The following is a 25,698-nucleotide window of genomic DNA, read 5'->3' on the forward strand; positions in this document are numbered from 1 at the left end:
AGATGAGGAAGAACTTTTTCAGTCAGAGAGTGGTGAAGGTGTGGAATTCTCTGCCTCAGAAGGCAGTGGAGGCCAGTTCGTTGTTGCTTTCAAGAGAGAGCTGGATAGAGCTCTTAAGGATAGCGGAGTGAGGGGGTATGGGGAGAAGGCAGGAACGGGGTACTGATTGAAAGTGATCAGCCATGATCGCATTGAATGGTGGTGCTGGCTCGAAGGGCTGAATGGCCTACTCCTGCACCTATTGTCTATTGTCTATTGAAGCAACACCCACCCTGCACTACCACACCCATGTTAAATGTTAAGAATAGTCTTGTATCATCAATAATTATCCCACCCCTTTAAAAGCAACCTCAGATTCAATTATTATGCATAGAGCCAAGAGGAGAGGGATCTTCATAAAATATATGAAGTTTTGTCCTTGCTCGCGAAGCCACACAGACCATAATATTAGGAGTTAGTTTTTTTTGTTTTGGATGAGGTACAGGGTTGATGCCAAATACAATTGTCCTTTCTAGGCCTGAAAATCGGCGCAAACTATCTAGGACAATAGCATTTTCCAGTATTTCCTCTGCTCTTACTAAATGTGTATTAAGCAATGCCAGTAGTGGATCACGGTACCTCTCACATTCTGTGGTAGTACTGCACAGGATGGCTATATCTTTAGGTGCATAGCCTTCCTTAAAGTACGATTGTATTTGCTCCGCTAAGTTGCTAACAATCACCTTGTGTGTCTTTTTACGATTAATCGTAGCCACCCCTGCAAATGAGTGATTGCAAATGGCACTTTGTGCTAGCTCTTCCAGATATCTAAATCCTTCTTGCCCAAATTGTAAACTCTTATTGACATGTTCAAGGACAACATTGTGTATTTTCTTTGCATTCCGAACCACTATTGTCAACTCCTCTTTTGGATCCTGTGAATCAATTCTGGGTAACCCAGTCTCAAAAATGTGGGAAGTTTGGAAATGATCCATGAAAATCCAGAAGACTCCTGGTCCATTAGGATGCGTTTCTTCTTTTGTTCTGAGACCCTCAGCCTTTTCATACCAGGGACCATCTTCATTGCGGAAGTTTTGAGCCTCATCAACAATGATATGTTTCACACTTGGAAACTCCTGCTTCATAAACGCTGTCCTTGTAACACACGTACATTCCAATCTTTGGCTAAAATAAAAATTCAAGAAAATATTATTAAAAATTCAAGAAAATATTATTTTAAAAACATGATTTGTGTCAAAAATAAAATTTCAGAAGCAATAAATAGTAAAAGTCTTCATGCATCTGGGCACATAGTTAATACTTGTGTAGATGTTTCCGCAGGACTGCAATGGAAAGCTTGCCAGCTGTGGCTTTGTCTCATCTCAGTTTGTAGATTCAACTCCAGAAACCTGAACAGCAATATCCAGTGATACTCCAAAGCAGTTGCAACATCCTTTGGATGAGATGTGAAGCCAGGACCCATGTGCCATGAGGCAAACTCAAAGGACAAGGGAGTTATCTCTGGAGTCCTGGCCAACATTTGTCCGTCACAAATGGACTGACTGATCGTTATCACATTACTGCTTCCTGATCCCTTGTTCTGTACAAAATGGTTGTCAGGTTCTGTTGGACTACATTTCATAGTGGGTTTGGACATCCTGAAGTAAAGGATTAAAAAAAAATCTTTTCAGCCTACAAGGATGATTATGAACATAACAAGGTAGACGAGGCCAAAATAAAGACCAGACCGATAAGGATTATCGAATCTAAATCGATAGGATAGTGAGATTTTCCAAATTACAAGTTAAAAACAGGATCTCAAAGGCGGTAATCTCTGGATTATTCCCAGAGCCACGGCAAGTAGGAGCAGAAATGGAAAGGTAGGTCAGTCAGAGGAGCTGGTGCAAGGGGTAGGGGTTCAGGTATTTGGATCATTAGGGTCTCTTCAGGGGCAGAGGTAACCTGTACATGAGGGACGTTTGCACCTTAGCTGGAGGGTGAGCAATATCCTGGGAGGGAGATTGTGTTACTTAGCAGAGTTTAAACTAATAGGAATCAAGATCAGAAAGCAGGCAGATGAGTTGGGGACAATTACCATAGTCTAAAAGAGCAAGATTATTAGATAGGACACAGGTACCGGGGGAAAGAGAGAGGAGAGACTGGTGGTTTAAAGTGTAGTCACATTAAAAAGAGGCATAAATTAGATTTAGGCCATCCGGATCAATCAAATGCCTCCACAAGTATAAGAAGTGTAGGAGTACACTTAAGAAAGTAATCAGAAGGACTAAAAGAGGATCTGGCAGGCAAGGTAAAGGAAAAACTAAAAGATTCCAAAGGTATATTAAGAGTAAAAAGGTGGCTATGGTAAGGGTAGGACCCCTTAAAGATCAGCATGGCCATTTTTGTGTAAAGCCACAAGATATGGGGGAAGATATTAAATGATTATTTCTCATCCATTTTTATTGAGATCGTAGAAGCTGAGTAATTGAGATAAAGGTGCTGTGTTGGCTTTGATCAGATACAAAGGACCAAAGAGACGGTATTAGCAGGTTTAAAGAGCCTTAAGGGGGATAATGCCCCGGGGCCCGATCCTCGGGCCTAGTTGTGGGAAGCTAGGCAGGAAACTGTGCAGAGATATTTGCATCATCTTCCACTGGTGAAATTCAGAAAGACTGGAGGGTGGCTAATGTTATACCATTATTTAAAAGGGCAGCAAGGACAAGCCAGAGTACTACAGGCTGGTAAGCCTAACGCCAGTGGTTGGGAAGTCATTGAAGGTGATTCTTAGGGACACAATCTGCCTCTATTTTTTACAGGCACTGATTAGGGATAGTCAGTATGGCTTTGTGCATAGGAAATTATATCTCACAGATCTGATGGAGGTCACCAAGAGATTTACAGGACAGGACATTGCCCATATGGACTCGAGCAAATCATTTCGCAAAACCTCCTGGTCGGCTAGACTGGAAAATTAGATCGCATGGAAGCCAAGGTGACCTATTCAATCAGATTCATAATTGGCCTGCAGGAAGGAATCAAATGGTAGTTGTGGAGGGTTACTCTCCAGTTTACAGTCCTGGGTCCAACCGAGTGCTGCTGGGCTTGGTGCTGTTGTTTGTTGCATATATTAACAATTTGAAAGATGATATAGTTAACATTGTTGGTAGATTTACACAAAAATGACACCAAAATATTGTGGACCGTGAGAAATGGTATTGAAGTTTACAAAAGGATCCAGATTAGTTGAGGAGGAAGGCTAAAGAATGGCAAGTGGAATTTAACTCTGGTCAGTGTGAGGTGTTGTACTTTCATATGTCAAACCAGAGCAGGATTAACACAGTAAACGGTAGAGCCTTGGAGAGTGTTGTAGAACAAAGTGGAGAAACAAATGGGCAGGGTGGGGAATAAGGCCTTTGGCATGCTTGCCTCCATTGGGAATGGCATTGAGTACAAAAGTTGAAATAGCAGTACAAAATGATGTAGTGTACAAGTTATTGGTGAAGCTATACTTGGGTTGTGTGTAGTTCCAGTCACCCAGCTATCGGAACAATGTCATCAAGTTGGAAAATGTGCAGAAGAGATTCACCAGGATGTTACTTGGGCTTGAGTTACAGGGAAGGTTAGCTAGGCTGAGATTTTTTCTTTGGAGCATAGGAGGCTGAGGAGCGAACTTGTTGAGGTGTACAATATCATGAAGGGCATGGATAAAGGAAGCACTCAGTCTTTTTCCCAGGGGATAGGATTCTAAAATTAGAGGAGAGGACAAAGATTTAAGAGGAACCTTATGGAGAACCTACTTACTCAGAAAGTGGTCCATATCTGGAATGAGCTGCTAGAGGACTCTTCAGAAGCAGACACACTTCCAACTTTTAAAAAACATTTTGACAGATACATGGGTAGAAAGGGTTTAGAGAGTTATGGGCCAAATGCAGGCAAATGGGACGAGGCTAGAATAGCAACTTGGTCAGCATGTGCATGGTGGGCTGAAGGGCCTGTTTCCGTGCTGTACAGCTCTATGGCTATCAAATACAACTGTCTATTTTGAAGATAGAGAACTCTCACAGAATAGTACAGCACACCAATAGGCTTTTCGGCCTACAATCGTTGACCCAACCGTGATGCCAAGTAATACAAATTGAGACATAGAGTGATAGAGTGTGGAAACAGGCCCTACGGCCCAACTTGCCCACACCGACCAACAATATCCCAGCTACACTAATCCTACTTGCCTGCACTTGGTCTATATCCCTCCAAACCTGTCCTATCCACGTACCTGTCTAACTGTTCCTTAAACGCAGGGATAGTCACAGCCTCAACTACCTCCTCTGGCAGCTTGTTCCATACACCCACCACCCTTTGCAGATCTTATCTGCCTACACATAATCCATACAAAGTGCTCTATTCCCTGCACTTCCATGAGCCTATCTAAAAGGATCTTAAATGCCACCATTGTATGTGCCTCCACCACCAATGTGTTCAGGCCCCAATTATTCTTCGTATAAAAAGCTTGCCCCACACATCTCCATTAAACTTTCACCTTATGGCTATGCCCTCTTGTATTGGACATTTCCACTTGGGGAAAATATTCTGACTGTCTACCCTATCTGTGCCTCTCATAATTTTATAGACTTCTATCAAGTCTCCCCTCAACCTCCAATGTTCTTGAGAAACCAATCCAATCTATCCAACCTTTGCCAGTCGCTGGAACCCTCTAATCCAGACAGCATTCTGGTAAACCTCCTCTGCACCCTCTCCAAAGCCTCCATGTCTTTTCGCTAATGGGGCGACCAGAACTCCACACTATACGCCAAATAAATTGTAATGCTAAAACTTGCAATGGTAGAAATGCAGATAGCGCAGCGGTAGCGCAGCGGTAGAGTTGCTGCTTTACAGCGAATGCAGCGCCGGAGACTCAGGTTCGATCCTGACTACGGGTGCTGCACTGTAAGGAGTTTGTACGTTCTCCCCGTGACCTGCGTGGGTTTTCTCCGAGATCTTCGGTTTCCTCCCACACTCCAAAGACGTACAGGTATGTAGGTTAATTGGCTGGGTAAATGTAAAAATTGTCCCTAGTGGGTGTAGGATAATGTTAATGTGCGGGGATCGCTGGGCGGCACGGACTTGGTGGGCCGAAAAGGCCTGTTTCCGGCTGTATATATATGATATGATATGATATGATATGATACCTCATAATTATCTGCAACGGACTATTTTCACAAATGTAAAGAACTTCATCTCTTGTCCAGCGGAAGGTGTTGATAATTCTTGACGAGTTGTTCGGCCATAACTGTTTTGCCAGATCCAGGAAGCCCATGTATGAACAGTTTTTTACATTTCTCAATGTCGTGTTTTGAATGAAGGATCTGAAATTGCTGGAATGATAGTAGATTGAGAAATTCATTGCCAATCCTATCACTTAGGACAGACGTGAAATGTAGTTTAACAATGGTGACTGCTTTCAGCAATTTTGTGATGTCATCTTTTGTTAAGTCTTCATAACTCGGTGGGTACCGAACTGGTAACACATTCTCAGTCTGCTGCTGACTGCTTGCATTACCATCTTCAGCCATTTCAGGGTCTACATAGTGAAGGATTTTAGGAATGACACAGAGTTTTCCTGCATATCCACCCACATTCACCAGCTTTTGTTTGATGGTCATGGCTGTGCTCCTTGAATATTCAGTTATTGCATAGTTTTCTTCTTTGACAATAGTATAGAGCAGTGGAGCTCCGCCCGTGGCCAGGAGCAGGGCATCGCATATTACACCTTGGTGTCCTGGTAAGTTTATATCAACAGCCCAGCTTCTGGAGAATATCAGAATCCCCTTCCTTCCTCCAGGTTTCATTCCAGGGAGCAGGCTTGTCAAATTTGGATGATTATGAAATAGTTCTTCATAGACCGATTCTGGATATGTTTTGATTCCACTAAATGAATTACGGTCCTCTGAAAATGATAGAGTGAAAACTGCATTATTAAGCTGATGACGAAGGTACTAAATAGCATTAGAACAACTTGCTCCAACTAGGTCATTGCGTTGAGGTAACCCGAGCTTTGTAAATTCCCACATGTTTTGCTACATGGAAACGGCAGTTCACTGCCAACCTCCCAGAGTTTCATCACTATCCTCAACATTCACGAGTGCCCAGTAAATATGCCAAAGTTACTTAATTATATAAGTATCATTTTAATAACACATTTATTAATGACCAAAAATCTTATACACAAAAATGAGCAAACTAGTGTGATATCATTCCTTCACACGAGTGAAATACTATTGATAAAAATGTCAAACATTAAATTTATTTTCTTTCATGATGTAATCCCATTTTTCCTCTCTTTGTGTATCTTTCAGTATCTGTATGGACAGCGGCCTGAAGTAGGCTCTCAACCCGAACCATCACCCATTCATTCTCTCTACAGACGCTGCCTGTCCCACTGAGTTACTCCAGCACTTTGTGTCTATCTTCTGTTTGGACATGTTCCTTTTCAATTGAACCTCTATTTCTTAGTCTCATTAGGTTACATCTCATGACTGAAGAGATATGTTGTCCCTTCACTCACCATAACCCTATTTAGTTGCAAGCATTCAGTGAAATAGCGCAAGTTTAGGACCAATATGTACCTGCCATGGATAAAAAGCAAGGCTAACAGGTACAGGAAACCCTGGATGTCCAGGTGAGGATAAAGAGAAAAAAAGCATATGGCAGGTGTAGAAATCCATCAAGGATATAAAAAGTGTCGGGAGAAAATTAATAAGGAAATTAGGAAGGCTAATTGGGGTCACAAAATGGCAGCAGCAGACATAGTTAAAGTAAATCTGAATCTAATTCTAGAGTTGCTGCCTTACAGTGCCAGAGACCCGGGTTCCATTCCGACAATGGGTGCTGTCTGTATAAAATTTGTACGTTCTCCATGACCTGCGTGGATTTTCTCCGGGAGCTCCGGTTTCCTCCCACACTCCAAAGACGTACAGGTTTGTAGGTTAATTGGCTTGGTAAAATTGTAAATCATCTCAAGTGTGCGGGGGTGGGGGTGGCGCGGACTCGGTGGGCCGAAAGGGTATCCGCGCTGTATCTCTGCATGTCTAAACTAAACTAAGAAAATTAATAAGAACATTAGGAAGGCAAATCAGGTTCAACAAATGGCAGTGGCAAAAAAATAACCAGGAAAGAGTAGGATCCATTGGGAAGCTAGACCACATACACGAGGACTAAAATGAATTAATTTTGTTGGTATTCACAGAGCAGACTTTGTAGTTGGATGGTTCAGACATTGGGAAGGAGAAATGTGGTTCCTATTGTCAAGAATCAGGGAAAAGCCAGTTAACTATAGACCCATGAGCCTCATATCAGTAGTGGGGAAGATGGAAAATCCTAGATGACAGGGTTATTGATCACCTGGATAAGTAGGGGCTGATCAGAGGTAGCCAGCATGGCTTTGTCAAGGACAGATCCTGTCTAACAAAATCTGATTTAATTTTTTTTGAATAGCTAACATGTATTGATAGAGAAACCTGAGTAGATGTGGTCTACATGTACTTCAATAAGGAATTCCACAAAACCCTGCATGGTCGACTGTTCTAAAATCCAGGGCAAGTTGGTAAATTGGATCCAAATGGTTTGGAATAGAAGACAGAGGGTGATGTATAGGGTTATTTTTGTGATTGAATACCCTTGACTAGTGGTAATTCATGTAAATAATTTGGATGTGAATGTAGCGGCATGATCAATAAATTTGCAAATGACACAAAAATTAGTGAAGTTGTTGATAGTGTACGGGATAGTCTTGGGCCAAAGGAAGATATTGATGTCAGTGAATTGGGCTGATAAATGGGCAGGTGGAGTTTGATGCTGATAAGTGTGAAGTGATGTATTTTGGGAATACTAATGAGGCACGGCCGTACACCATGAGTGGTTGAGGTGCAGAGAATATTGAGGAACAGAAGGTCCTTGATGTAAAAGTCCAATCATCCTTGTTGGCAGTATTGCGGTAGATGACATCGTTAAAAGGGCATTTGGGATACTGGTCTTCATCAGTCATGGCACTGAATACAAGAGCAGGATGGTGTATGTGTAGTTATGTCACTACACTATAGGTAGGATGTGAGAGAGGATGTAGAAGAGTTTCTCCAGGAAATTGCCTGGGCTAGAGGATTTCAGTACGAGAAGAAACTGGGAAGGCTAGGTCTGTTTTCCCTGGAGTTTACGAAGGAATAGAAGAGCAACACAAAATTATGAGATGTAGAGGTAGGGAGAGACAGCAGGAAATGTTTTCAGAGGTAGATAAAACTCAGTGAAGTAGATTTGCACTCACGGGCAAGAGCTCGAGAGGAGCTTTAGTGGCAAGTACCTGTAATACGTTGCCTAAGAGAGCAGTAGAAACTTAGTCGCTGAGAACATTTAAGAAATGTCTAGACAAGCGCTTGAATTGCCTTGGCATGCAGGCTAAGTACTAGAAGATGTGAATAATATGGAATGGTTCCCACTGGTCAGCGTGGACATGGTGGGATGAATGGCCTGTTTCCATGTTGCGGGACTCTATGGCATTTACTACAGGGGGTCTCCCTGGGTGCCGCAGCCATGCCCGGCAGCACATCCGGCTCGTCCGCCGCAGAACCGGGAACCCACAGAAAGTTCCAGCGGCCGCGGCCTCTAGTGGGGGGAAGGTGCCAAGCCCAGCCCCTGCTCGTCCTCCAGACCAGAGAACTGAAGAAGAGGGAGCCAGCGATGACGATCACGAGGAGCAAGGGCCAGTCGGAGAGGGACCCGGGACTTCCACGCCTTCAAAGTCGGCTGCAGGAGGTGCCCCTGTTCAACAAAGGTGAACAGCCTAGGTTAGGGGCATCGGTTCGCTGAACAACCCAGACAAAGACCAAGCACACGGACAGGACTTTGGAAATGGTGCCAACCTGGCGACTCAAAAAGAACTTCTGTATTTTGCATGTGTTAATAAAGCACAATTGAAACAATGAAAAAAAATTACTGTTGCTTCAAACCTTTATAGAGCTTTTGTACTATCTTCTCCAAAGAGTCATCCCCTCCAAGTGAAAACACAGGCTTACACCTTGATGGTGATGCAGTCACACTTAATTCCTTCTTAAAATTCATACCGAGTTCTTCCATCTCTGCATGAAAGATAAAATGTTCAAAATTATACCTCACCAGCAACCCAGTGAATTTAACTTTATTACACTAGAATATTTCCATTGTGTGGGGTGAACTTCAAAAGATTTTAGACAACAGGCACTTACCAGGATCTTTAGCCAACAACATCTCAGTCCATTTAGTAGATTCCATTCTCTTAACGTGGTCATCTTCTACTGTCCAGCTGTCAGGATTGTCAGCAAATACTACACCGCATGACTGCTCAATGTATAACATTATCAAAGAGCCAACAACTTCTGATCCCTTCATAACACTGGCAGCATTAAGTGTGTATGCAATGCCCCTTCGACAGGAACAATTATGTTCAATCTTGAGGTTTTTTTTGACAATGTTGGATATAAAACTTTTAGGATCTTCAAGCTTACATCCAACAACTACGCTCGAATCAGTGACACCTATGAATATAAACCCACCATTTGCATTTGCAAAGGAAGACATTAATTTTGGAATTGCTTCATTTATCCTGTTGGAGATCTTTTCGCCAGAAAAATCTTTAAATTCAATGTGTTCAGATTCACCAAAATCCAAATTTTCACCACGTCAAAATTCATTTTGAACTAACATATCAAAAGGTAACTCAGTATTTCTACATTTAGGGTTTAAAAAAGGCTTTTTTGCTGGTGGGTCATTACTAGAATCTGAATCTTCTTCATCACTACTTCGGGATGAAGTGGATTTTCTTTGGAATAATTCCTCCACTTCAAAGGTTTTCAATTGAATACACTGAGTGCCTCTCCTACAGTAAACATTGCTTGCTATAGAACACAACCGTGGCAATTTACTCTTTTCATTGATGCTATTGATCCAAGACAGCACAAAAATCCTCATGGTGGTACCTTGCTGCATGAATTCTATTAATGACGAGTCCATTACCAAACTGCAAATTTCCTGTTCTATATCTAATCCAATTGCATCAGTGCGCTGGTTGTAATCCTCATTCCCCACTTTCAAATGAATGATTCCACCACCAGAATTTAAAAGGGCACATGCCGCTATAACTAAGTTGCTGCACTGCGCCTTTTTCAAGGAATGGCCTTTCATCTTTTTCCTATGCTTTTCCCCAAAGTCTGCAGTGCCTGCATCCAGCACCAGGTCCGGATACGGGGTCTCCATCAATCGTATGCTCTCAAGAGCCATCCTGGAATAAAACATAACATAGGAAATGTATCAGATGGAAACTCAACAGCAATATCCAACTTCCCATTGTGGTTAAAGGTCTCATTGCATATGTGTCCATGTCATTCAATGTGTGAGAAATTAATGCTTTGCAGTGGGAATCTCAGGACAGAGTATTTATTTAGCACTTGTGGGTGAACAGGGTCATGAATGCTCAGTGTTTTCTTCACTGCACACCACTGCTTCACTGGGCCACTCCAACCACAAGGCTGGGGGTGTTCTCCAGTAATTGTTTAATTTTCCACCACCATTTACTAGATCTGATATCATCACAGATTTTTAATTAGGCCTGTAGATTGTGAGATCACTTAGTTTCTGACTGTAAATTGTGTCTTGTTGTTTAGCACACTCTGCATGCCTGGATGAATCACGGTTAATCCCCTTGTTTGATGGCACTGGTTGAGTGAGCAATATGCCAAGGCATGAGGTTACAGATAGTGTTAGTTTACATTTCTGCTTCTGCTGTGCCTCAATGAACCACCAATTGTCGACTGGTGGATCTGTTCTGCATCTAAGTCATCTCACGTGTTTGTAGTGTCACACAAGACTACAACACGGAGCGTATCCTCAGTGCAAAGGGCAGGACAAAAGAAGCACCTGCTGCATCTGTAAATGAGGCAGCAAACTAGTGAAGCCAACTTATAGATGCTGCCAGCTTCTGCAGTTCCTTTTTATTACATTTTATCCGTTCCACTGTGAAATTTCTTTGAAGAAGTTTTTCTCTTCCACGGGGTCTTGAAGATGGGTCCTGACCTGAAACATCAACTATCCTATTTCTCCAGAGATGCTGCCTGACCCACTGAGTTACCCCAGCATTGTGTCTATCTTTGACTTAGAGGACTATTGGATATTGGAACTTAATGCTGGTAATGTCAATGAACAGCAAAAACAACATGCAATTGATGGAGGTACGTGATCTCAAAACCAATGCATTAAATGGTGTGTGTTTTCTCTCATTATTAGTCATTGATGATTCTTGTCCAGTATAATATTTTGACTAGTCTCGGCACAAATTAGCAAGCACTTTGCATTGTGATTAAAGAGGTGCCAACTAGTTTCAAGTACTGGTTGGCAAACATGATACAGTAAAGTTCCGATAATCCAGCACCCACGGCACTCTGGTGGTGTCAGAATTCACAAACTATCGGATATTATACCTAATATACAAGCACACATTTAATTCACCCTTTTGGATATTGTTCAGTGATATAACAGATAATGAAACAGTTGAGTTTAAAGGAACATGGTATTTGGATTTTAAAAGGATGGGAATGGAGGTGTCAATTTCAGTTTAGCTTATTTCCACGTGTACGGAGGTACAGTGAAAAGTCTTTGTTGCGTGCTAACTAGATTAAAATCGAGCCATACACAGTGTACAGATACACAAGGGAATATAGTTTAGTGCAACGTAAAGCCAGTAAAGTACAATCAAAGATAGTTTGGGGGGGGGGGGGGGATGCGTGGGAGCGAAGCCCCAATTAAATGAAAGAGGGTGTGGGAATAGGATCCTGATTAAACAAGTTGCAATGGACAGGAACATACTATAGTCTATGTTTGAACAAAACAAATTGAGACTGTCTTGGAAGGAACTGCAATGCTGGTTTACACCAAAGATAGACACAAAATGCTAGAGTAACTCAGCGGGTCAAGCAGCATCTCTGGAGAAACGGAATAGGTAATGCTTCCTATTCCTTTTCTCCAGAGATGCTGCCTTACCCAGAGTTACTCCAGCATTCTGTGTCTATCTTGAGAGTAACTGTCATTGTATTAACACTAATCTTTAACTCTCAATGATAGAGATTGTTGTGCATTTAAATTCCAATTGGTGCAAATACTTATGAGAAATAATGCCCCCCTGATGCAAAACTTAGTCCCCATTAGATGTGGCTTTTTCCAAATCCATTCCTCTTAAATGCTCCAACCCGATTCAGTCCTGTAATAAAAGACATTAAGAAAATATTATGTGAGCGACCTGAGCACCAGCTTCCATGCTGGATCTCACTCGATAAACTTTCTTCTTATTAAAATAACCTAAATCTCTTGAGTGATGACATAACTCATACTTCTTGCAGCTTTTGAAGATGCAAAAGCTTGATAGCACATCCCAACAGATTCAGGAACAGCTTCTTCCCTGCTATTATCAGGCTACTGAACAGTCCTTTCATAAACTAGAGCATAGTCTCGATCTCCCAACCTACTTCATTGTGGACCTTGCACTTTTCTTTATCTGTGCCTTCTCAGTAACTGTAATGCTGTAACACCATCCTCTGCACTCTGATATTTATTCTTTACAAAATCTATTGTACTTGTGTATGGCTTGATTGTACTCACGCAAACAAATATAAACCAATACCAACACTTTGTCAACTTGCAGAGACTGCTCACACTAAATGTTTCCCACATTCCTGTTTCCCCATGTCCCTCGACAGCTCCATACACATTGGTCACGGTATCTATTCTTACGTGTAGTGCAGAGGGGAGAATGCTGAATAAACAGTGAGCTAGTTGTCTTAGAAAAGTTTCTGTAATATTTCTGAGCCAAGGATGCCTTAAAACATTAAGCATTTTCTCTATTTTAAAAATATTTTGTATTTCATCATTCTTCCTATCAAAATGGCTCATCTCAGACTTTCCCACAATTATACTTCATCTGCCAAACCTTTGTTCACTCACATAACCTGTTTCCTTCTGCATGTATGGCTTCTTCTTATGAATGTATGGCTGAGGGGCTGGTGCAGGGAGCAGGGATTTAGATTTCTGGACCACTGGGATCTCTTCTGGGGTAGGGGTGACCTGTACAAAAGGGACGGGTTACACCTTAACAGCAGGGGGACCAACATTCTGGCAGGCAGTTTTGCTAGCGCTACAAGCGTGGCTTTAAACTAAGTAGTGGGGGGGAGGGGTTGACAAATTGGGAATATGAAGATGGAGTTAAAGGGGAAGCGAATACAGGAGAAACTGTAAAGGACTCTTGAATTAATGGGAAGGGAAGTTCTAGAAGGGATATGAGAGTAAGGTCAGGGCCAATTGTGACCGGTGTGAGAGGGGAAGTTAATACCGAAGTTAAAGTGTTGTATTTAAATGCGCGAAGTATAAAAAATAAAGTGGATGAGCTTGAGGCTCGGTTATACATTGGCAAGTATGATGTTGTGGGAATCACTGAGACATGGCTATAAGAGGACCAGGGCTGGGAGCTGAATATTCAGGGGTACACAACGTACAGAAAAAACAGGCAGGTGGGGAGAGGGGGTGGGGTAGCTCTGTTGGTAAGGAATGATATTCACTCCCTTGCAACGAGTGACATAGAATCAGGAGATGTAGAATCAGTATGAACAGAGATGAGGAATTGTAAGGGTAAAAAGACCATAATGGGAGTCATCTACAGGCCCCCAAACAGTAGCCTCGACATAGGGTGCAAGTTGAATCAGGAGCTAAAATTGGCATGTTGCAAATGTAATGCTACGGTGGTCATGGGAGATTTCAACATGCAGGTAGACTGGGAAAATCAGGTTGGTAATGGACCCCAGGAAAGAGAGTTTGTGGAGTGCCTCCGAGATGGATTCTTAGAACAGCTTGTACTGGAGCCTACCAGGGAGAAGGCAATTCTGGATTTAGTGTTATGTAATGAACCTGACCTGATAAGGGGACTTGAGGTAAATGAGCCATTAGGAGGCAGTGACCACAATATGATAAGTTTTCCTCTACAAATTGAGAGGGAGAAGGGAAAATCGGAGGTGTCAGTATTACAGTATAGCAAAGGGGATTACAGAGGCATGAGGCAGGAGCTGGCCAAAATTTACTGGAAGGAGGCCCTAGCAGGGAAGACTGTGGAACAGCAATGGCAGGTATTCCTGGGAATAATGCAGAAGTTGCAGGATCAATTTATCCCAAAGAGGAGGAAAGATTCTAAGGGGAGTAAGAGGCACCCGTGGCTGACAAGGGAAGTCAAGGACAGCATAAAAATAAAAGGGAAGAAGTATAACATAGCAAAGAAGAGTGGGAAGCCAGAGGATTGGGACTCTTTTAAAGAGCAACAGAAGATAACTAAAAAGGCAATACGGGGAGAAAAGATGAGGTGCGAGGCTAAACTAGCCAATAATATAAAGGAGGATAGTAAAAGCTTTTTTAGGTATGTGAAGAGGAAAAAAATAGTCAAGGCAAATGTGGGTCTCTTGAAGACAGTAGCAGGGGAATTTATTATGGGGAACAAGGAAATGGCAGACGAGTTGAACCGGTACTTTGGATCTGTCTTCACTAAGGAGGATACAAACAATCTCCCAGATGTTCTAGTGGCCAGAGATCCTAGGGTGACAGAGGAACTGGAGGAAATCCACATTAGGCAGGAAAAAGTTTTGGGTAGACTGATGGGACTCAAGGCTGATAAATCCCCAGGGCCTGATGGTCTGCATCCCAGGGTGCTTAAGGAGGCGGCTCTAGAAATTGTGGACGCATTAGTGATTCTTTTCCAATGTGGCTGCGCCTAACGGCTGCGGCTCTCTGGCAGTCTGTTTGTCTTTTTTTTGTGTGTGTCGGTGTTGGGATGGTTCTTGTTTCTGTTTTTGGCTGTGTATGTGTGGAAGGTGTGGGGGTGTGTGGGGGGGGGTGGGGTGGGGTGGGGGAAACCTTTCTTTTATTGGGTCTCTTCCCCGGGGCGCAGCTCGGCCGCGGGGCCTTCCATCGCCCGCGGGGCCTTCCAGCTCGGCCGCTGGACTTAACATCGCCGGCACGGCTCGGCCGTGGGACCTAACAGTGCCCGGCGCGGCTCGGCCGCGGGGCCTTCCATCGTCCGGTATGGCCGCGGGACGGTTCAGTGCCCGGTGCGGCTCGGCCGCGGGGCCTTCCATCGCCCGGTGCGGCTCGGCCGCGGGGCCTTCCATCGCCCGGTGCGGCTCGGCCGCTGGACTTAACATCGCCGGCGCAGCTCGGCTGCGGGACGTTTCAGTGCCCGATGCGGCTCGGCCGCTGGACTTAACATCGCCGGCGCGGCTCGGCTGCGGGACGTTTCAGTGCCCGGTGCGGCTCGGCTGCGGGACTTAACATCGCCGGCGCGGCTCGGCTGCGGGACGTTTCAGTGCCCGGTGCGGCTCGGCCGCTGGACTTAACATTGCCGGCGCGGCTCGGCCGCGGGACGTTTCAGTGCCCGGTGTGGCTCGGCCGCGGGGCCTTCCATCCCCTTGCGGGGGCTGTGCGTGTCGGTTGCCTCGGTAGGGGTCGAGCTGCCTGTCCGTGGGCGCGGGGGGGATGAGAGTGGAAGTTTTGTTGCCTTCCATCACAGTGAGGGGGTGTTTGGAATCACTGTGATGGATGTTGGTGTTGGGGTCGTGTGTCCTGTGTTCTTTTCTTTTTTGCTGTGTCTTGTGACTGCTGAAATTTCGTTCGGTATTTATACCGAATGACAATAAAGTTCTGTTATACTGTTGTATAGATTCCGGGTCAGTTCCTGTGGATTGGAGGGTAGCTAATGTTATCCCACTTTTCAAGAAAGGAGGGAGAGAGAAAACGGGAAATTATAGACCAGTTAGTCTGACATCAGTGGTCGGGAAGATGCTGGAGTCAATTATAAAAGACGAAATTGCGGAACATTTGGATCGCAGTAACAGGATCGTTCTGAGTCAGCATGGATTTACGAAGGGGAAATCGTGCTTGACTAATCTACTGGATTTTTTTGAGGATGTAACTAGGAAAATTGACAGGGGAGAGCCGGTGGATGTGGTGTACCTCGACTTTCAGAAAGCCTTCGACAAGGTCCCACATAGGAGATTGGTGGGCAAAATTAGAGCACATGGTATTGGAGGTAGGGTACTGACATGGATAGAAAGTTGGTTGACAGACAGAAAGCAAAGAGTGGGGATAAATGGGTCCCTTTCAGAATGGCAGGCAGTGACTAGTGGGATACCGCAAGGCTCGGTGTTGGGACCGCAGCTATTTACAATATACATCAATGACTTGGATGAAGGGATTAAAAGTACCATTAGCAAATTTGCCGATGATACAAAGCTAGGTGGCAGTGTGAACTGTGAGGAAGATGCTATGAGGTTGCAGGGTGACTTGGACAGGTTGTGTGAGTGAGCGGATGCATGGCAGATGCAGTTTAATGTAAATAAGTGTGAGGTTATCCACTTTGGTGGTAAGAATAGGAAGGCAGATTATTATCTGAATGGTGTCAAGTTAGGAAAAGGGGACGTACAACGTGATCTGGGTGTCTTAGTGCATCAGTCACTGAAAGGAAGCATGCAGGTACAGCAGGCAGTGAAGAAAGCCAATGGAATGTTGGCCTTCATAACAAGAGGAGTTGAGTATAGGAGCAAAGAGGTCCTTCTGCAGTTGTAAAGGGCCCTAGTGAGACCGCACCTGGAGTACTGTGTGCAGTTTTGGTCTCCAAATTTGAGGAAGGATATTCTTGCTATTGAGAGCGTGCAGCGTAGGTTTACTAGGTTAATTCCAGGAATGGCGGGACTGTCATATGTTGAAAGACTGGAGCGACTAGGTTTGTATACACTGGAATTTAGAAGGATGAGAGAGTATCTTATTGAAACGTATAAAATTATTAAGGGGTTGGACACGTTAGAGGCAGGAAACATGTTCCCAATGTTGGGGGAATCCAGAACCAGGGGCCACAGTTTAAGAATAAGGGGTAGGCCATTTAGAACAGAGATGAGGAAAAACTTTTTTAGTCAGAGAGTTGTGAATCTGTGGAATTCTCTGCCTCAGAGGGCAGTGGAGGCCAATTCTCTGAATACATTCAAGAGAGAGCTAGATAGAGCTCTTAAAGATAGCGGAGTCAGGGGGTATGGGGAGAAGGCAGGAACGGGGTACTGATTGAGAATGATCAGCCATGATCACATTGAATGGCGGTGCTGGCTCGAAGGGCCGAATGGCCTTCTCCTGCACCTATTTTCTATTGTTTATTGACCCTGAATCCTCCTCACAAATATCCAAAATAATGTTTTCTCTTTATCATCTTTTTACGCACGGTTTGAGACGGGTAACACCACCAGCTCGCCGTCTAAAAACAGCACCGAAGGGGCGCTGGCTAGCGAGGCTGGAGGGGGATCCACCACCGGGGATGTGCACACATTCTCGGTGTCCGAGCATGAGGTGAGGTGGGCTCTGACGCGTGTGAACACGAGGAAAGCTGGAGGCCCAGATGGTATATCTGGGCGAGTACTAAAGTCTTGTGCTACTCAGCTTGCTCCAGTGCTCACCACAATATTCAACCTCTCCTTGGCAAAGTCCGTGGTCCCTGCATGCTTCAAAAGATCCATCATTGTACCGGTGCCAAAGAATGCCTCTCCAGCGTGTTTAAATGACTACCGACCGGTGGCCCTCACCTCGGTTGCCATGAAATGCTTTGAGAGGCTAGTCAAGAAGCACATCTGCGCCCTCCTTCCCCGCAACATGGACCCACTACAGTTCGCATACCGTCCGAACAGGTCCACGGATGATGCGGTCTCCCAGGTTCTACACACCGCTCTCTCTCATCTGGACAGCCAGGGGGGCTATGTGAGGATGCTGTTCATTGACTTTAGTTCAGCATTCAACACAATAGTCCCCAGCAGACTGGTTGAGAAGCTGCTGGAACTGGGGCTTAGCACCCCTCTGTGTGCCTGGGTCCTGGACTTTCTCACTGCCAGGCCCCAAGTGGTCAGGATGGGGGAACACACATCTAGCTCCCTCACCCTGAACATAGGATCCCCCAGGGCTGCATCCTTAGCCCCCTACTGTACTCCCTGTACACACATGACTGTAGGGCCAGGTTCAGCTCAAACTCCATCATCAAGTTTGCTGATGACACAGTGGTGGTGGGCCGGATCTCCAACAACGATGAGAAGGCCTACCGGGAGGAGGTGGCTGATCTGGCACTCTGGTGCCAGGACAATAGCCTCCTCTTGAATGTCACTAAAACAAAGGAGCTGATTGTGGACTTCAGAAGGGCTAAACATCCAAGGACGTACACGCCACTGGAGATAAATGGGTCTATTGTGGATAGGGTGAGCAGTTTCAAATACTTGGGAGTCCGCATCGCAGAGGATCTGACGTGGGCAACGCACATTGCCGCACTGGTGGGTAAGGCTAAGCAGCGCCTTTACCACCTTAAACAACTGAGGAAATTCAGAGTGTCGCTGAGGATCCTTCATTGCTTCTACTCTGGGGCTGTAGAGAGCATCCTGTCCGGCAACATTACAGTCTGGTTTGGGAACAGCTCTGCCCAGGACAGGATGGCCCTGCAGAGAGTAGTGCGTTCGGCAGAACGCACCATGGGAACTACACTCGTCCCCCTGCAGGACCTATACATCAGGAGGTGCAGATCCAGAGCAAGCAAGATCATGAGGGACCCCTGCCACCCCAGTAACGGACTGTTCCAGATGCTACGATCAGGCAAACGCCTCCACTGTCACGCTGTGAAAACGGAGAGGATGAGACGGAGCTTCTTCCCACAGGCCATCAGGACTGTCAACTTTGATAACCCCAGAGACTAAATTTTTGTCGACACTTTTTGTGCTCTGTTTAGTAACTTATTAACTTTATTTATATGCTGTAACTGTAATTCTTTTTGTGCACAACCCGCAGGCATTGCCACTTTCATTTCACTGCACATCAAGTATGTGTATGTGACAAATAAATTTGACTTGACTTGACATATCGTTGTACTAGGATTTAAAAATCGACAGTATTGCAATTAATTGGTGCATAGAGGGTGATTTATGAAAAATCTGCTTCTGATTTCATGCCAATTGGCTTCCAAACAACATAAATGAGCTGAGAAAAGTAAAATAGATCTTTCGAGAATCTGTTGTTCTGGGATATTATATTCAGTAAATGAAGACAGATGGCGCTATTCTGTCATTTCCCTTCTTTCCACATCAGCCAAAATAAAAGGCGCCAACTTTAAATCGGGAAAAGAATCAAACAAAAATCGGATGGATTTTAAAAAGCAGCATTTGGAACTGAAATTTCACACTGCTTTCATTTTCTTTTGAACTTTATTTCAAAAGTTTCCCTAATCATAACATTCCAAAGACCTTATTGTACTTGATTAGAAAGCTGAGCACAGCACGGTTTGATATGAGAAAATCAAGATATAGAATAGTTACTTGTTGAGGTGGAAAGTTTTAGATGAGGGAAGGTACACATGGTCAGAAAAGTGCAATTCATTACACAGAAGCAGGAGGCAATGTCTTTAGGTAGGTGCAACAGTGACAAGGGAATGTGCCAGAAATGAGAGGAAAAGTCCTCCTCTGTTGTGGAGGACCAGCAAAATATTGGAGTGCACTGGAAAGGATCACTGCTGGGAACCTTGTTTGTGATATATATCTTCAACATGAAGTGAATATGGGTGTTTATGATTAATAACTTTGCAGGTGACATGAAAATTAGAGGTGTAGGAAAATAACTGCAGATGCAGGTACAAATCAAAGGTATCAATTAGAGGTACTGTAGATGGAATATAAAGCTATCTAGGACTACAGCTGGATATAGATCAACTTCTGTACCTTCTGCTGGACAGGAGCAGGGATAAGAAAGAATGACCAGGATGGGACAAATCTTTGATTATGTTGGTTCCTTTCTAAGGCAGCATACGGTGTAGATGGAGGCATAGGCCAGTTGAACTGAGCTACATTTACAACTGTATGTAATTTCTTGTGGTCTTGGGGAGAGCTGTTCCCAAATCAAGCTGTGATGCAACCAGACAGTGTGGTTTATATGTTGCAGGTGCCACAGGAGACATGCTGAATTTCATCCAACTCCTCAGGAAGTAGAGATGTCGGTGTGTCTTCTTGGGTGTCACATTAATGTAATTGGTCCATGATAGATCTTTGCTAATATGAATGCCCCAGAAACTTGAAGTTCTCAACCATTACCATATACGCACCACATTATGCTCCATCATTTGTCCACACACATAACTCTGTTTCCCACTGCAGCCTCTGCATTGTCCTCACAACTATTAAAAAATAATAAAAGATACAAAGTGCTGGAGTAACTCAGTCTGAAGAAGAGTCCCGATGCGAAGAGTTCATGTTCTCCAGAAATGCTGCCTAACCCACCAAGTTACTTCAGCACTTTGTGTCTTTTTTTGTAAACCAACATCTGCAGTTCTTTGCATCCAATATAATACTTTATCCTTTTCACTGTAATTATATATTACTAGGAACAGCAGACAGAGCAATATATGAAACCAGTCGGCTTCTGAACAATGTAATGACTCGAGAGAAATAAAAACAGAGGAGACACAGGAGATTGCAGATGCTGGAATCTCCAAATGGTAGGAGGAATTCAGCAGGTCTAGCAGCATCTGTGGAGGCAAACATTGGGTAGGAAGGAACTGCAGATGCTGGTTTACACCAAAAATATGCACAAAATGCTGGAGTAACTCAGCAGGTCAGGCAGCATCTGAGTAAAGGAATCGGTAATGTTTCAGGTTGAGAACCACTTCCTCAGGGGTTTCAGGTTGAGGACCTTCACCGGGTGTTAATCAAAACAGATTACTTTACGAATCTGCTGTTATGAAGTTCAGTGAATGCAGATAGGTGGGGCTATTCAGTTAACTTCCAACTCCGTCCTCCCACTATCTCTGCCATGAAAAAGGCACCAACTTTGAACATATCATATCATATCATATATATACAGCCGGAAACAGGCCTTTTCGGCCCTCCAAGTCCGTGCCGCCCAGTGATCCCCGTACATTAACACTATCCTACACCCACTAGGGACAATTTTCACATTTACCCAGCCAATTAACCTACATACCTGTACGTCTTTGGAGTGTGGGAGGAAACCGAAGATCTCGGAGAAAACCCACGCAGGTCACGGGGAGAATGTACAAACTCCTTACAGTGCAGCACCCGTAGTCAGGATCGAACCTGATTCTCCGGCGCTGCATTCGCTGTAAAGCAGCAACTCTATGGAAATCAATCGAATAAATAAAAACAGCTAGATTAAAACCGGCCTCTAAAAGAATTGCCTCCAATATGTAAGGAGCAAATGAGAAATTAGGTAACACAGGATTAGTGTGAATAAATGATAGAGGGTCAGATTGGCCCTTGTGGGCCGAAGGGCCTGTTTCCATGTTACACCTCTAAACTAAAAATAAAATAATATTCTATATTTTCAAACCACTTGAGTTACTCCAGCAATTTGTGCCTTTTTAAAAATATAAACCAGCATCTGCAAGTTTTGTGGCCAGGGTTAGAGGGGGTCAGAGATGATCTTGCCCGCTCGCTTCCTGGCCCTGGCAGTGTACACAAGTAGTGAAACAGGCGGGTCTGGGGCGGCTGCTTTGAAAAGCGGTTTCCCGCGGAGATTCGCTGTTCCTGAACCGGGTCACCCATCAACGACGCGTGGACATAACCCCAAATAGGATCAAAACGCATGGGAACTGCATCGAAGTTGGGCACAAAATGCTGGAGTAACTCTGCGGGACAGGTGGCATTTCTGGAGAGAATCTCTTCCCTCTAGAGATGCTGCCTGTCCCGCTGAGACAGTTACTCCAGCATTCTGTGTCTCTCTATGATCAAAATGTAATTGTATTAACACTAACCTTCGATTATCAAAGCCAGGGGGGAAATAGATCGCCTTTGGATTGGATTGCGATTAACCGCGGGAATTACTGAACTCCTGAAGCGAAACTTCTTCCACTCCAGTAGTTTCGTTTCGTCTCGGCTCGACGTTCAGCGGAACATCTGTCTCTTATATCGCCCAGTAAGAATGATGGGTAGGGCGGGGGGGGGGGTTTGGCTTACATGCCGACCAAAGGTCCTAGAGGAGCAAGATGGACCACTCCGTCGAAATCGCCTGTACTGAAGTGCAGTACACAGAGGAGCGGGACGTCCGCTATTTTAGTCAGAAAAACCCGCCGTTTGTCTATGCCTCTCGCAGTGTAATCAGTGTTGTGGGGGAACAGTATATGTGATGATACCATTAAAATGCAGAAAATATCTCACCTATCAACTCACATTTTTTTGTTATTTTATTTTAAAATGTTTTTCTCCAGCTTAATTTCTCTGATTTTATTATTTCTTACTGATTCTGCCCATTTCCCTCCCATCTTTCCTCCCCAGCACCCTCTTTTGTACAGTTTCCCTTGTATTGATCAAACACACTCTGCACAAATTTAAATTATTATAAATGTGTGTGTGTTTGTGTGTGAGAGGCAAGATAGAGATAAATAGATCTCAAAGATCCTTCTCATGGATCAGAAGCAGCTTTGATTTAAAGCAAAGTTCTATTTAACTCTTCATCTAATTTTTCACATGATGTACATATACATACACACGCACACACACACACATATATATGTGTGTGTGTGTGTGTGTGTGCGCAAAAAAAGATATATATATATATATATATATATAGAGTGTCTTTCTTGATTTCTTGATTTCCTCTAATTATTTGTTTAGCAACATTTTTCTCTCCCACACTCACACACTCGCTCTCTCTAAAATCAGTCATGCACACACTTCTCAGCACATGGTTCTCCAGATCATGATGACTGTTCTCTCACATACATTTCATTAGGGCCTACCCATATACATTCGCAATCAGTGACATCAAACCCATTTCCAGAAATCCTAATATTGTGAATAAAATAACTATGAACACATGTCAAGATATTTTTTCATTCTTTTCATTGTATATTAGTGTAATAAAATGTAATGCGCACATACCTACACTGATACAGAAGTGCTGGCTTTAGATATGAATAACGTACAATAGTTTTGTTTTGAATTTAGCATACAATAGAGGGTATCGGTGCAATATAGTGCTAACCCTTACTTTTGTGAAAAATTAGTTATATGCATTAACACGATCCTTACCCACTACGCTACAATCTGTTAAAAAAATCATATATAAATTCAACCGATAAGTTGGTTAAATAACATAGGCAGCTTCATGTTTTCTGTGATTTATGGATGTTTCAAATGTGAATATCTCATAATGACATATTTGTGGGTTAGCAGTATATTGCACCGACCCCTTTCAATTTTACATCATTCAAAAATGAACTTCACAAACAAGAATAACACTTTTTATTTCTGTCATTCAGGGTAAGATTTACATCATTTTGTGTGCAAGATATACAGGGTTGTGCTGTTTCGCATATCAGCTAACCAATGAAAAGATCAGGTCCTGATTTATACAAGCCCTCCCCCCTCCCCCCCCCCCCCCCCTTGTCTGAAGAAGAGTCCCAACCTGAAACATCACCCATCTTTATTCTCCAGAGATGCTACCTGACCCAGTGATTTCCTCCACCACCGTGTCTATTTGAATTGGATTCATGCTTCTGTACCATGTCAGGCAGCATTGGTCATTTTAGTGGCTGTCAAGGGTTTTTAACTGATCACCAATTCAAATTTTCTTGGCTCTAAATATTAAGTTAAATGTCTTTTCAATTATATTGTGGATATAGTAGAGTTCTATTGTTTGCAAATGCCTAATCTCTGCTTCCATCACTTTAAAAAATAAAACAAAAAGAGATACAGCTCGTGTAGGTGAAATTAAAATTAACAGAGAAAGCAAAGAAGAGCAGTTCATTAAATATGATCAATTGGCCTGATACAGAATGGATTTCTAGCGCAAATATTCAATCAGTAACATCCAAAGTTTAAAGATCACAAAGCAGCAACTCTTCAAGAAATAGTTATAAATGTCAACTATCAACTTATCGTGTGGCACGTTGGCGCAGCGGTAGAGTTGCTGCCTTACAGCGAATGCAGCGCCAGAGACTCAGGTTCGATCCTGACTACGGGCGCCATCTGTACGGAGTTTGTACGTTCTCCCCGTGACCTGCGTGGGTTTTCTCCGAGATCTTCGGTTTCCACCCACACTCCAAAGACGTACAGGTATGTAGGTTAATTGGCTGGGCAAATGTAAAAATTGTCCATAGTGGGTGTAGGATAGTGTTAGTGTGTGGGAATCGCTGGGCGGCGCGGACCCGTTGGGCCGAAGGGCCTGTTTCAGCGCTGTATCTCCAAAATCTAAAAAAAAAATCTATCCAAGAAGTGGAACAAAAATAATCGTTTGCAAACATTTTATATACGAAGAAATCGCAGAGTCGTGAACACTGCCCAGTCCAGCACACAGAATCTGCCCACTAAAATGGCGCTGAAATGTACCTATGACTTACTACAGTTTATAGAGTCGAGTGGACTATCTTGCTCCTCTAGTATCTTTCATTCCGACGAATCAGTTCCAAAACCAGCATTTATTTTGTTCTGCTTTATTTAAATTTAGCTCCATTCTACTTTGCTGGGTGGTGACTCACCAGAACAGAGCAGGGAAGGGTGCTGGGACTGTACACAACATCAGTTAGAAGTGAGAAGGAGACAAAGTGCTGGAGTGATGCAGCGTGTCAACTCCAGCACATTGTGCCCTTTTGAGTAAATTAGCAACTGCAGTTTCTTGTATTTACATCAGTGCCATGCAGGTGACATGAAAATTAGAGGTGTTATAGATAGAGAAGAGAGCTGTCTAGGGCTACAGCTGGATATAGATCTACTTCTCTAACTTCTGCTGGACAGGAGCAGAGAGATAAGAAAGAATGACCGGGATGGGCCAAATCTTTGATTTTGTTAACTCCTTTCTAACGCAGCACACGGTGTAAATGGAGGCATAGGCCAGTTGAACTGGGCAACATGGACAACTGTCTGCAATTTCTTGTGGTCACGTGCAGAGCTGTTCCAAAAGCAAGCTGTGATGCAACCAGACAGTGTTGCAAGAGTCACGGAAGACATGCTGAATTTCACCCATCTGCTCAGGAAGTAGAGATGTTGGTATGCCTTCTTGGGTATCGCATTAATGTAGTTGGTCCATGGTAGATCTGTGGTAATATGAATGCCAAGAAACTTGAAGTTCGCAACCATTACCATATACGCTCCACATTATGCTCCCATCATTTGTAAGTCAAATTTCACTGTACCCTCGGCACACGTGACAATAAAGGACCATTGAACCATTGAGTTGGAAGTGTGTTGTTATGGTCACCGCATCACAGAAAAGAAGTGACGCAGTGGCTCAATGGTAGAGTTGCTATCTTGCAGCCTCAGTGACCCAGGTTGGATCCTGAATGCAGGCGCTGTCTCTGTGACCAGATTCTCCAGATACTCCAGTTTCTTCCCACATTCCAAAGAGTTTGTTGGTTAATTGGCTTCTGTAATTTGCCCCTAGTGTGCCGGATGTGAAAGTGGGATAAAATATAACCGGTGTGCAGGTTGGTGGGGCATGGACTCAGTCGATCGAAAGGCCTGTTTCCACTCTGAACCTGTAAAACAAACTGATTGTTCTGTGGAGGGTGCAAAGGAGATTTACTGGGAAAATTGTAACTAAAAAAGATTGGTTAAGGTAGTGTGGAATCAGAAATAACATTGGGTTTGGCAG

General features: G+C 43.7%; 1 pseudogene; it reads right to left on the minus strand.

Annotated features, from left to right (window-relative positions):
- Positions 1–356: 356 nt before the first annotated feature.
- LOC144606151 (schlafen family member 13-like) lies at positions 357–21,989 on the minus strand (annotated as a pseudogene).
- Between the last annotated feature and the right edge of the window lie 3,709 nt (positions 21,990–25,698).

Source organism: Rhinoraja longicauda, chromosome 26 (genome assembly GCF_053455715.1).
Source record: "Rhinoraja longicauda isolate Sanriku21f chromosome 26, sRhiLon1.1, whole genome shotgun sequence".
NCBI lineage: Eukaryota > Metazoa > Chordata > Chondrichthyes > Rajiformes > Arhynchobatidae > Rhinoraja > Rhinoraja longicauda.